Raw genomic sequence first — 14,571 nt, forward strand, 5'->3', positions numbered from 1 at the left:
TACACATCCCCGAGCATGAATTCAGAAGACCTGTCCTGTCTGCTCCCAAACAGAGAGGGCATAAAACTGAAATCCAGTGCACTCATCATATTAAGTGGAAATAACTAATATTAAGTTTCAGTAAGCAATTCAACTGGTTTAGTTGAAAAATGAAATCATGACAAGTTCTGTGTGATGTCTGCTTGTTCTGGACATGATGACCATGTCCTGACCATTTCTCCTGGCTGTCATCCCAAAAGCTCTCTGAAAGAAGTTTTATACCATGGGTTTCTGTTGTTATGTTGTTGTACATGAGGCTAGCTAATTCTAGCTTATAAGGATGGCCCAACAGTGACCCTGGAGCCAACTGGCCACGGTGTAGGAAGACCTGCCTTCTCCCCTCCCCACTTTTGAGTATTAAAGGTGGCCTATTGGGTGTGATTAGAGTATGTGAGAGTATATGCTGTAAATAATCAGTGCCACTGTGAAATCTAGAGTGCTATTAAAATTGAGGGGACAACTGTGACATAAGCGCACGACTGCAGGTTAGTAGTGCTCATCCACACTTTGTCCCAAAAACATCAGTGTCTAAAGGTGAGAGGCAGACAGCAGTAAAGAGGTGATTGGGACTGGCTCCACCCAGAGTTTGTGGGTAACATACCTGCCCCCGACTGGACTGGACATTCCGATATAGGCCAACTGACTCCACAGTGTGGAGCATACAAGGAGGAACACGAGGGTTCCAGGTCCCACACTTGGACTCATGCAGAAAAGGCCAGTCGCCGGGCTTGGGGACAGCATCCGCCACCACAATCTGTGAAATTAAAGTACAGTGAAATTCCCTGTGCAGTGGGTGTATATGTTTCAGTCTGTAAGGTTCATTTGGAACATCTTTTGCGCTGGAGAGTGTGTTTTATGGAGAGGTTTATATTTTATATGTTCTAAGTTGGGGTTTTATGTCATGGTCCTGGGTCACTTGACCCAGTGTTTTCATGAGTTCTCGTGTTTTCATGTCATGTTGTATTATGGGTTATGTTCATTTAGTTAGTCTTGGGTTGATCTTTGCCTTTTTTGACCAATAAAAATATGATTGCTTGACACATTGACGGTGGTAGGGCCTTTGAGGTGAAAGATTCCTTAAATACTGACAATTGGAATGATGGGAGAGGCGTGAGTTTCTCAAAATGGGCTCATTGAGTGCAGCACGGATAAGATCTTGGAGAGGCTACGGCTGCTGTGAATACTCAGAATAAGATCTCTGACTGCAGACTGGATACATCTCGGAAGGGCTAGCTCGGAATAAGATCTCTGGGCGCAAATTGGATGACATCTCGGGGAGGCACACTGCCGTGGGTTCTCAGAAATCGGCTCCTTGAGCACAAGAAATGACAACATCACAGAACGCAAGTATGACGAATCGCGGCTCTCCAACGGGAGATTGAGAGACCAATGTTGGACTGTAGAACTGCTTTGAAATTCATGTGAGCTGTTCGCACTAAAGTAAAAAGCACCATCACTTCATGCGGATACCCCTTGGTGCCAGCGGCGGTCTCGAGGCTGGAGCCGAAAAACAACTCCCTGATAACGACTGTGTTTAGTCTGTTCCTTCCCATTCCATGCAAGGCCACCTGGGTCGGCTGGAAGACTGTTTACTTAGCCTGGCAGGGACGAAGGACACTGTCTCAGCTGAACTATGGACACGCATACACATACACTTACACTGATAAGCACACACTCATCCCCCTCCCTTTCCAAACGTCTTCGATGCTTGTTTCCTGCGGGGGAACACGGCGGGTCTGTGTGCCGCGCTGGAATGGTAGCGCTGTGCAGGGCGGCTGCTGTGTTCACTTCGTATTATTCCTCACCCCCCAACCAATCCTGTGGCTTGTCATGTCTTTCACAAAGTTGTGCTGTGGACATTTATGTGCTTTTTTGTGCAGAGGAGTTTTTTTGTTCCCTGTTCTCGTGCTGTCCTACCATGGAAGCACAGCATGAGTAGAGGTCTCTTTTTTTCCTCTTGTACTTTCCAATTGTTGTGTACATTTCAGTGTTTTTCTGTAATGCTACCGATCTCCGACTTGTATCGCCATGTAATGTCTGTGTTGTGTGTGTAAGGTCGGGGGGGTGTCCCATTTCACTGCAGGGCAACCTGCATGTGGCGAATAAAGCATTGATTGATTGATTGATTGATTGATTGATTGATTGATAGCGAAGGGGAAGCTGATCAGAAAACTTTTTAGAAAAATTGGCTGAAAAGCCATCCGGGCCATGCTTTCCTACTTGCCTGTTTCTGATTGCTGATGTTATTTCCATAGTTGTCAGAGCTTTCTCAAACTCATTAAAATGATTAACACTGATAGAAGGGATTTGCAGAAATCTAAAAAAATAAATAAAAATGTTTTAGCTCATCAATGCCTGCAGGTGAGTCAGAGCTGTACAGATTTGATTTGTAAAAATCAAAAAAGCAGGAATTCATTTCTGCATTATCAGTATGTTGTACCCCCATCTCATCAAGTATGTTTTATGGACTCAGTAGAAGAAGGAATACATCCTGGAAGTAGGATTACAAAATTGCCAGCTATCAACCATACCATAATTTTCAAGTAGTAGATAGTAGACTGGGCAGATTTTGACAGGGGCGCCCTTGCCAAGGAGCTCCGATCTGGTGGAGAAAGCAATTTGGAATTTGCATCACCCTTGATTATAAGATTATGTGTTGATATATTTGACAAATTTGAAAATAAATTGTTGAAAAATATTGGGTCATTCCAGTTCGGGAGCTAGCCATTCTGCGTACATATGGAATATGTAATAGTGTGGAGAGGTTGTCATTCCTTTTAGAAATAAATAATGAAATTGTTTTTTAAAATAATGACGCATTACATCTCCAGTTATTGTCTCTTCTTTGATGCTCCAAACCTTTGCAGATTTGATAAAATAGCCTCACACAGTTTCTACATTCCTCTTTTTCACCAGTGACATCAAAGCAAGAGCCTGTTATTTTGTATTATAAAAGAATTGATTTGAATGGAAATCTGGTACTTTTAAACCTGCTGTATTTCACATAAAAGTAGTTACTGTGTTTGATAGTTGTGCTAATATTGCTATCACTACCTCCACTGCAGAGATTCAAAGAGTTAAGAACTTCCATAAAATGGCATCCACGGGGCAGTCGTCAGTCTCCTAAAACTCAAACCAATCATAATACTTGTCTCCACATTAGAGTAAAAATAAATACAGAATGTAAAGAATCAATATTCAGACATAAAAAAAATACATAAAAACTTTTTGGCACAACACCAGGACAGGACCAACATAACCTGCTGCCCCAAAAATCACTGAACCTCAACCCCGATGGACGGTGATGATACCATGGTTCAGTTTCATTACCACTGGAATTCCAGTGGCTTCTCCAGATCTGTCTCAAGATTCCTGGATTGTCCTAGGAGAAAAAACAGAAGTCCCAGCCACACCTCTACAAACTGAATTGGCCCAGCTGATGGTTGGACTATAGTTAGTAAAGGTAAGGATAGTGGCAGGCATTGAGTGAGTTCTTCATTGGATCCGCTGCAGTTTGCTTACCAGCCTGGCATTGGGGTGGAGGACGCCATCATCTACTTCCTGCACTGAGCTCTGACTCACCTGGAGAAGCCTGGAAGCACTGTGAGGATCATGTTCTTTGATTTCTCCAGTGCTTTCAACACCATCCAACCACGACTTCTGAGGGACAAGCTGGAGCTATCAGCTCCAGCTATCCATGTCCCAGTGGATACTGGACTACCTCACAGGACGCCCACAGTATGTGAGGATACAGGGCTGTGTCTCTGATACGCTGGTCTGCAGCACGGGGGCCCCACAGGGAACTGTGCTGGCACCGTTCCTCTTCACCCTCTTTGGCAGAGTACAGACAGTGGACTCTGGACTTTGTGGACTGGTGCCAGCAGAACCTCCTGCTGATCAATGCTGGGAAAACCAAGGAGTTGGTGGTGGACTTCCGGAGATGCAGACCCACCACACTGATACCAGTGAACATCCAGGGAGTGGACATTGAGATAGTGGACTCATATAGGTACCTGGGTGTTCACCTGAATAATGAAGTAGACTGGAGCCACAACACTGATGCTCTTTACAGGAAGGGCTTCTGAGGCCACTGAGGTCTTTTGGTGTCCAGGGAGCTCTTCTAAAGACTTTCTATGACTCTGTGGTGGCATCTGTCATTTTTTATAGTGTTGTATGTTGGAGCAGCAGTTTATCGGCAGCTGAGAGGAAGAGGTTGGATAAACTCATTAGGAAGGCCAGCTCTGTTCTGGGATGCACCCTGGACCCAGTGCAGGTGGTGGGAGACAGAAGGACTCTGGCCAAAATAACATCTCTGATGGACAGAGTCTAACACCCCATGCATGTAAATGCTGCTGAACTGCAGAGCTCCTTCAGTGACAGACCGCTGCATCCTAGATGCATGAATGAGCGTTTCTGCAGATCCTTCCTTCCTGCAGCTGTCAGACGGTACAATCAAAACTGCTCCTAACAAACAGATGTTTACATCCGTGCTGTAACTTGCACTATCTTAGTTAGGGATTGTAAGATGGTGAAACATGAACCCTTAGGGCAACTCCTCGATTCAGAGATGGACTTTCCCTTTTCACATAAATCGCCTCCTTGGCAGTTGTCCTTCTCTCCTGGATCAGCTGGAGCTTTCTTTAGGCGCCTTCCCAGCTTTGACAAATGTCCAGCTGGGATAACCACATTTACTCAGGGCCTTCTTGTAGTAATTGCTAAATAGTGGAAAGGGGGTGGGATTAAATAAGCTTATGCTTCTTCCTACTCCTTTTGGAACATGTAAGTTATTTATAATTATTATTGCTTTGTTTCCTTTCATTTTGCTTTGTGTCTTTTTTCCCCTCTCCGTTTATGAACTATGAGAACAACAGAATTTGAATGAAAACAACAAAATTTGAATGAAAATACACTATTAGAAAAAAGAGAACAGAACTTGAATGAGAACAACAGAATTAGAATGACAAGAATGGAATTTGAATGAAAACACCGGGGCCCTATTTCAGGAAGCCGGTTTAGTGCAAACTCTGAGTAAGTATACCCTGAGTTAACGAAAACTCTGGGTTTTCGGTTTCACAAAGCGAGTTCAGATGAAGCCTGAGTGAGTTACTATGACGACACACTCCGTGAAGCTAACCTGCCCCCTAGCAGGTTTACTTCAACTAACCCTGACCTTCTCCGCCTGTTTGTCAGAAACCTGACTGTAGGAAGTGTCAGACATGGCGTGTCCCTTGCTTGAAGAGCCAGTAGATGTTGAAGCCCAAATTCTCCGCAGAGCTCTCCGCCGGGAGAGAGTGATTAGAGCGCGTTTGGACATTTTATCATTTCCTGATCATTTTCTGTGTGAATGTCATCGTTTTTCAGCACAATCTATAATTTATTTGAATAACATCCTCAGGCCTAATATTGCTCATGTGACACATCGCGGACATGCGCTCAGTCCATTACATATTATTTGTATCGCACTTCGGTTTTTTGCAAACGGGAGCTTTCTGTATAATATTGGTGACGCTGAGCACGTTTCCAAGGCTACCGTCTGTCGGGCAGTCAGGAATGTTACAGTTGCACTGAAACGTCTCCTGCACTCGTTTGTGGTGTTCCCCGGTCATAGACCCACAAGATTTATCAAAGAGGGATTCCACAAAATTGCAGGTATCAGGATGAACAAAACTTAATTCATGATGTGGTGATACTTGAACTACTACTTAAATTTTACATTTATTTTCACGGTTCCCAGGCGTGATTGGCTGTACAGATGGCACTCACATTCCAATCATTGCTCCTTCAGTAAATGAAGGAGACTATGTGAACAGGAAGTCTTTCCACAGCATTAATGTACAGGTACATAGTTCCCTGTAGCATTTCAAACTAACAAATAATTCCATTATAGTAATGGATGCTAATTTGTGTTCTCTGCACTGTGAAGATCATATGTGATGCTGCCAACATTATCACAAATGTGGAAGCCAAGTGGCCAGGCTCTGTGAGTGGTGGTGGTGGAGGACCCCCACCTGTTTTTCGGGCCTCCGCTTTTTTTCTGTTGGCTATAACGGGTCACATTTGAGCATACAGAGTAAGCAAATATGTACTTGTAATGTGCTCAGATAATTTCAATAAGTGCTTACAGAGGGGAAATTAATGTAGCCTCTAACTGCAATCGATTTACATCGGACAAACAGACCAAGCACTATGGCTCATAATACAATTACACCTTACCTGTTTGGACTATATTTTTATATTTCATTTTTACTTGCTGCCAGGAACGTTTGGGGCCAGTTGGGTTGCACCTGCGCTCACATCACATCACAAAATAAAATGTATAAAATAAAAAATAAAATAAAATAAAACATAATAAAATAACGTGTTAAATGGGTGGAAATCCCTAGATCAATGTTTAAAGTAACACTCACGCATTGACTCTATCGGCTATGTTTTGCCATGCATGCTCCCTTTCTTTTGCAGCTGAGGCTGTGTTACTTTTTTTCCCCAAAATTTGCATGTTATCGGCATATGCTGCCATCAGAATTTCGGCCTCAAGCGCTGTAAAATACATTGACCGCGCCTTCTTTCCCTCCGTCTCCATGGTGACTCGCTTAATCTGTGCTCCACTAATCAGGGCTTTATGTATCCTCGTGCGCGCGCTTAACTTGGGGTTAAAGCAACTCCGCGTTGACTGAACTAATTGTTATCAGCCTTTCTGAAACCGAATATTCCGAGTTGGACAGTTCGGGGTTACTCAACCCTGAGTATCGTTTTTCACTCTGAGTTTTCTAAACCGGCTTCCTGAAATAGGGCCCGGAAGTTGAAAGAAAACAACAAAATTTGAATGAAAACAACGGAAGTTGAAACAGAACAACAAAATTTGAAAAAAAAAACAACAGAATTAGAATGAAAAGAACTGAATTAGAATGACAAGAATGGAATTTGAATGAAAACACCGGAAGTTGAAAGAAAACAACAAAATTTGAATGAAAACAACAGAATTAGAATGAAAACAACAGAAATTGAAAGAAAACAACAGAATTAGAATGACAAGAACAGAATTTGAATGCAAACAAAAGAAATAGAATGAAAACAACAAAATTTGAAGGAAAACAAAAGAATTTGAAAGAAAAAACAAAATTTGAATGACAAGAACTGGATTAGAAGGAAAACAACAGATTTTGAACAAAAACCACAGAATTAGAATGACAAGAACGGAATTTGAATGAAAACAACAAAATTTGAATGAAAACAACAAAATTTAAATGAAAAGAACTGGATTAGAAGAAAAACATCGGATTTCGAACAAAAACCAACAGAATTAGAATGACAAGAACGGAATTTGAATGAAAACACAGGAATTTGAATGAAAACAAAAGAATAAGAATGAAAAGAACTGAATTAAAATGAAAAGAACTGAATTAGAAGGAAAAACAGTATTAGAAAAAAGAGAACAGAACTTGAAAGAGAACAACATAATTAGAATGACAAGAATGGGATTTGAATAAAAACACCGGAAGTTGAAAGAAAACAACAAAATTTGAATGAAAACAACGGAAGTGTAAAGAGAACAACAGAATTTGAAAGAAAACAACAGAATTAGAACAAAGAGAACAGGGCCCTGTTTCAGGAAGCCGGTTTGGAAAACTCAGAGTGAAAAACGACACTCACGGTTGAGTAACCCCGAACTGTCCAACTCGGAATATTCGGTTTCAGAAAGGCTGATAACAATTAGTTCAGTCAACGCGGAGTTGCTTTAACCCCAAGTGAAGCGCGCGGACGAGGATACATAAAGCCCTGATAAGCGGAGCACAGATTAAGCGAGTCACCATGGAGACGGAGGGAAAGAAGGCGCGGTCAATGTATTTTACAGCGCTTGAGGCCGAAATGCTGATGGCAGCATATGCCGATAACATGCAAATTTTGGGGAAAAAAAGTAACACAGCGACAGCTGCAAAAGAAAGTGAGCATGCATGGCAAAACATAGCCGACAGAGTCAATGCGTGAGTGTTAATTTAAACATTGATCTAGGGATTTCCACCCATTTAACACGTTATTTTATCATATGTTATTTTATTTGTTATTTTATACATTTTATTTTGTGATGTGATGTGAGCGCAGGTGCAACCCAACAGGCCCCAAACGTTCCTGGCAGCAAGTAAAAATGAAATATAAAAATATAGTCCAAACAGGTAAGGTGTAATTGTATTATGAGCCATAGTGCTTGGTCTGTTTGTCCCATGTAAATCAATTGCAGTTAGAGGCTACATTAATTTTCTTTCTGTAAGCACTTATTGAAATTATCTGAGCACATTACAAGTACATATTTGCTTACTCTGTATGCTCAAATGTGACCCGTTATAGCCAACAGAAAAAAAGCGGAGGCCCGAAAAACAGGTGGGGGTCCTCCACCACCACCACTCACAGAGGCTGAGCAGTTGGCCCTCAGCCAAAACAGTGGGCGCCCTGTGGCCGAAGGCATCTCTGCGGGGACATCCTCTGAGGCAATAACCCCGCAAGACACAAGTGCCTACATAGGGGGTAAATTCAAAATAATACATGATGTGCATACATCCTTTCTTCACAGTCACCTTTGCAGTGCTACTCATTCATTTGATAAACTCTTTACCATAATGGATTATTTTGTAGTGAAGTTATTTTCCTACTGATTTTGCCTTGCCTCAGTCTTGGTTGTCTTTGAGAGCATAATGACAATGAAGTGTAAGGTGCTTGGTATGTTTGTTAATTGCCATTTGGTCCCTTGTAAGTTATAAGTGACCTGTATGAACCTCATATTCTATCAGTTGATGGTGGTGGTGTACTGCATCTGGTGCAGCCTCCTGTTGAGCCAGACCAACATGCAGTTGTGAGTAATACTCCACAGATTATATGAGTTTACAGTAGAACAGCAATGTTGTTTATTTCTTTACTACAGGAAAATAATGAAGAAACATTGACAGCTGTTACAGAGGAGGAAGCAACAGAGACACTTTATGAGGTTTACATCTTTTAATACTTTGTGTACAGGAAATACAGGTGACCAATAAAGCCAGTTGAACAAAAAATCTGTTTATTCTTCTTTCAACATGTTGAGGTGATGGGTCAAAGGAAATGATTGTGACATATGGTGTCTCTGACTGCTCTTCCATCTTGTATGTCCGTGGGAGGGTCAGGATGTTCATGGTTTGGATCACTGCTGATGTTTGGTTCAGAAGGACAGTGTTCTCCTCTAATTGTGGCAATGTTGTGAAGAATCACACATGCCACAATAATGTCACATGCCCTTTCTGGGGTGACCCTGAGTCTTTGCAGGCACTGGAACCGGGCCTTAAGCATTCCGATAGTCATTTCAATTCTGGCTCTTGTCCTGCAATTAGCCAGATTATATCGCTGCTGTGGGCCCGGTTCAGGGTCAGGGTAAGGGGTAAGCAAATAGGGTAAACATGGATACCCCCTATCACCAAGCAAGTAGCCAGTGAACTCTCCTAAGACAGAAGGATACACTTCAGTTCAAATGTCCCTGAAGCAATTGGTCTTTATATATTTTAAAGTATTCTCAACTCACCATGTCCAAATTTTGTGCTCAGTGTACATTCACGGAATATTTGTGAGTCATGGACAGAGCCTGGCCACTTGGCTTCCACATTTGTGATAATGTTGGCAGCATCACATATGATCTTCACAGTGCAGAGAACACAAATTAGCATCCATTACTATGATGAAATAATTTGTTAGTTTGAAATGCTACAGGGAACTATGTACCTGTACATTAATGCTGAAGGAGCAATAATTGGAATGTGAGTACCATCTATACAGCCAATCACGCCTGGGAACCCTGAAAATAAATGTAAAATTTAAGTAGTAGTTCAAGTATCACCACATCATAAATTAAGTTTTGTTCATCCTGATACCTGCAATTTTGTGGCATCCCTCTTTGATGAATCTTGTGGGTCTATGACCGGGGAACACCACAGACGAGTACAGGAGACGTTTCAGTGCAACTGTAACATTCCTGACTGCCCGACAGACGGTAGCCTTGGAAACGTGCTCAGCGTCACCAATATTATACAGAAAGCTCCCGTTTGCAAAAAACCGAAGTGCAATACAAATAATATGTACAGAACTGAGAGCATGTCCGCGATGTGTCACATGCGTAATATATGGCCTGAGGATGTTATCCAAATAAATTATAGATTGTGCTGAGAAACGGTAACGTTCGCACAGGAAATCATCAGGTAATGATAAGATGTCCAGACGCGCTCGAATCACTCTCTCCCGGCGGAGAGCTCTGCGGAGAATTTGGGCTTCGATATCTACCGGCTCTTCAAGGAAGGGACACGCCATGTCTGAGACTTCCTACTGTCAGGTTTCCGACAAAGGGGCGGAGACAGTCAGGGTTAGTTGTGGTAAACCTGCTAGGGGGCAGGTTAGCTTCACGGCGTGTGTCGTCATAGTGACTCACTCAGGCTGCAGCTGAACTCGCTTTGTGAAACCGAAAACCCAGAGTTTTCGTTAACTCAGGGTATACTTACTCAGTTTTTCCACTAAACCGGCTTCCTGAAATAGGGCCCAGAACTTGAAAGAGAACAACATAATTAGAATGACAAGAATGGGATTTGAATGAAAACACCGGATGATGAAAGAAAACAACATAATTTGAATGAAAACAACAGAATTAGAAGGAAAACAACAGAATTTGAAAGAAAACAACAGAATTCGAATGACAAGAATAGAATTTGAATGAAAACAACAGAATTAGAAGGAAAAAAACGGAATTTGAATGAAAACAACAGGATTAGAAGGAAAACAACGGATTTCGAACGAAAACAACAAAATTAGAATGACAAGAACGGAATTTGAATGAAAACAATAGAATTAGAATGAAAACAGTAGAATTAGAATGAAAAGAACTGAATTAGAATTAAAAGAACAAAATTTGAATAAAAACAACAGAATCAGAATGAAAACACCGGAAATTGAACGAAAACAATAGAGTTAGAAAGAAAAGAACTGGATTAGAAGGAAAACAACGGATTCCGAACGAAAACAACAGAATTAGAATGACAAGAACGGAATTAGAATGAAAAGAATTGAATTAGAATGACAAGAATGGAATTTGAATGAAAACAACTGAATTAGAAGGAAAATAACAGAATTCGAAAGAAGAAAACAGAATTAGAATGAAAACATCAACATTCGAATGACAAGAACGGAATTTGAATGAAAACAACAAAATTTGAATGAAAACAACAGGATTAGAAGGTAAACAACGGATTTCGGACGAAAACAACAAAATTAGAATGAAAACAACATTTTTTTAATGAAAAGTACTAGATTATAAGGAAAACAACAGATTTCGAACAAAAACCCAAACGAATTAGAATGACAAGAATGGAATTTGAATGAAAACACCGGAAGTTGAAAGAAAACAACATAATTTGAATGAAAACCACGGAATTAGAACGAAAACAACATCATTTGAATGAAAACAACAGAATTAGAAGGAAAACAACATAATTTGAATGAAAACAACAGGATTAGAAGGAAAACAACGGATTTCGAACGAAAACAAAAAAAATTAGAATGACAAGAACGGAATTTGAATGAAAACAATAGAATTAGAATGAAAACAGTAGAATTAGAATGAAAAGAACTGAATTAGAATTAAAAGAACAAAATTTGAATAAAAACAACAGAATCAGAATGAAAAGAACTGGATTAGAAGGAAAACAACGGATTCCGAACGAAAACAACAGAATTAGAATGACAAGAACGGAATTAGAATGAAAAGAACTGAATTAGAATGACAAGAATGGAATTTGAATGAAAACAACTGAATTAGAATGAAAACATCAACATTCGAATGACAAGAACGGAATTTGAATGAAAACAACAAAATTTGAATGAAAACAACAGGATTAGAAGGTAAACAACGGATTTCGGACGAAAACAACAAAATTAGAATGACAAGAACGAAATTACAATGAAAACAATAGAATTAGAATGAAAACAAAAAAATTTGAATGAAAACAAAATTTTTTTAATGAAAAGTACTGGATTATAAGGAAAACAACAGATTTCGAACAAAAACCCAAACGAATTAGAATGAGAAGAACGGAATTTTAATGAAAACACAGGAATTTGAATGAAAACAAAAGAATAAGAATGAAAAGAACTGAATTAAAATGAAAAGAACTGAATTAGAAGGGAAAACAGTATTAGAAAAAAGAGAACAGAACTTGAAAGAGAACAACATAATTAGAATGACAAGAATGGAATTTGAATGAAAATACCGGAAGTTGAAAGAAAACAACATAATTTGAATGAAAACCACGGAATTAGAACGAAAACAACATAATTTGAATGAAAACAACAGAATTAGAATGAAAACAACATAATATGAATGAAAACAACAGAATTAGAATGACAAGAACGGAATTTGAATGAAAACAACAGAAATAGAAAGAAAACAACATAATATGAATGAAAACAGAAATTTGAATGAAAACAACAGAATTGGAATGGAAAAAAGGATTAGAAGGAAAACAACAGAATTTGAAAGAAAACAAAAGAATTTGAAAGAAAACAACAGAATTAGAATGACAAGAACTAAATTTGAAGTAAAAAAAACAAAATTTGAATGAAAACAACAAAATTTAAATTAAAAGAACTGGATTAGAAGGAAAACAACGGATTTCGAAGAAAAACCAACAAAATTAGAATAAGAAGAACGGAATTTGAATGAAAACACAGGAATCAGAATGAAAACAAAAGAATCAGAATGAAAAGAACTGAATTAGAAGGAAAAGAACAGAATAAGAATGAAAAGAACAGAATTTGAATGAAAAAACAGTATTAGAATGAAGAAAACAGAATTTGAATGAGAACAACAAAATTAGAATGACAAGAATGAAATTTGAATGAAAACAACAAAATTTGAATGAAAACAACATAATTTGAATGAAAACAACAGAATCACAATGTAAAGAACTGGATTAGAAGGAAAACAACGGATTTCGAACGAAAATAACAGAATTAGAATGAAAAGAACCGAATTAGAATGAAAAAACAGAATTAAAACGACAAGAATGGAAATTGAATGAAAACACCGGAAGTTGAAAGAAAACAACAAAATTTGAATGAAAACAACAGAATTAGAAGCAAAACAACAGAATTTGAAAGAAAACAACAGAATTCGAATGACAAGAATGGAATTTGAATGAAAACAACAGAAATAGAATGAAAACAACATAATATGAATGAAAACACAGAAATTTGAATGAAAACAACAAAATTAGAATGAAAAAACAGAATTAGAATGACAAGAATGGAATTTGAATGAAAACACCGGAAGTTGAAAGAAAACAACAGAATTAGAATGACAAGAACGGAATTTGAATGAAAAGAACTGGATTATAAGAAAAACCACGGACTTTGAACGAAAACAACTGAATTAGAATGACAAGAATGGAATTAGAATGAAAATAATAGAATTAGAATGAAAACAGTAGAATTAGAATGAAAAGAACTGAATTAGAAAGAAAACAACAAAATTTGAACGAAAACAACAGAATTAGAAGGAAAACAACAGAATTTGAAAGAAAACAACAGAATTAGAATGACAAGAATGGAATTTGAATGAAAACAAAGGAAGTTGAAAGAAAACAACAAACTTTGAATGAAAAGAACAGAATTAGAATTAAAACAACAGAATGAGAATCACAAGAACGGAATTAGAATGAAAAGAACAGAATTAGAATGAAAAGATCAACATTTGAATGAAAACAACAGAATTAGAATGACAAGAACAGAATTTGAATGAAAACAACAGAAATAGAATGAAAACAACATAATTAGAATGAAAACAACAAAATTTGAATGAAAACAAAAACATTTAAATTAAAAGAACTGGATTATAAGGAAAATAACGGATTTCGAACAAAAACCAAATGAATTAGAACGACAAAAACGGAATTTGAATGAAAACACAGGAATTTGAATGAAAAGAACTGAATTATAATGAAAAGAACTGAATTAGAAGGAAAAGAACAGAATAAGAATGAAAAGAAATAAATTTGAATGAAAAAACAGTATTAGAATTAAGAGAACAGAATTTGAATGAGAACAACAGAATTAGAATGACAAGAAGGGAATTTGAATGAAAACACCGGAAGTTGAAAGAAAACAACAAAATTTGAATGAAAACAACAGAATTAGAATTAAAACAACAGAATTTGAAAGAAAAAAACAGAATTAGAATGACAAGAATGGAAGTTGAATGAAAACACCGGAATTTGAAAGAAAACAACAGAATTAGAATGACAAGAACGGAATTTGAATGAAAAGAATTGGATTAGAAGGAAAACCACGGACTTTGAACGAAAACAACTGAATTAGAAAGACAAGAACGGAATTTGAATGAAAACAACAGAATTAGAATGAAAACAAAAGAATTTGAATGAAAACAACAGTATTTGAAAGAAAACAACAGAATTCGAATGACAAGAATGGAATTTGAATGAAAACAACAGAAATAGAATGAAAACAACAAAA

Source organism: Aulonocara stuartgranti (genome assembly GCF_965226115.1).
Source record: "Aulonocara stuartgranti genome assembly, chromosome: 14".
Taxonomy (NCBI): domain Eukaryota; kingdom Metazoa; phylum Chordata; class Actinopteri; order Cichliformes; family Cichlidae; genus Aulonocara; species Aulonocara stuartgranti.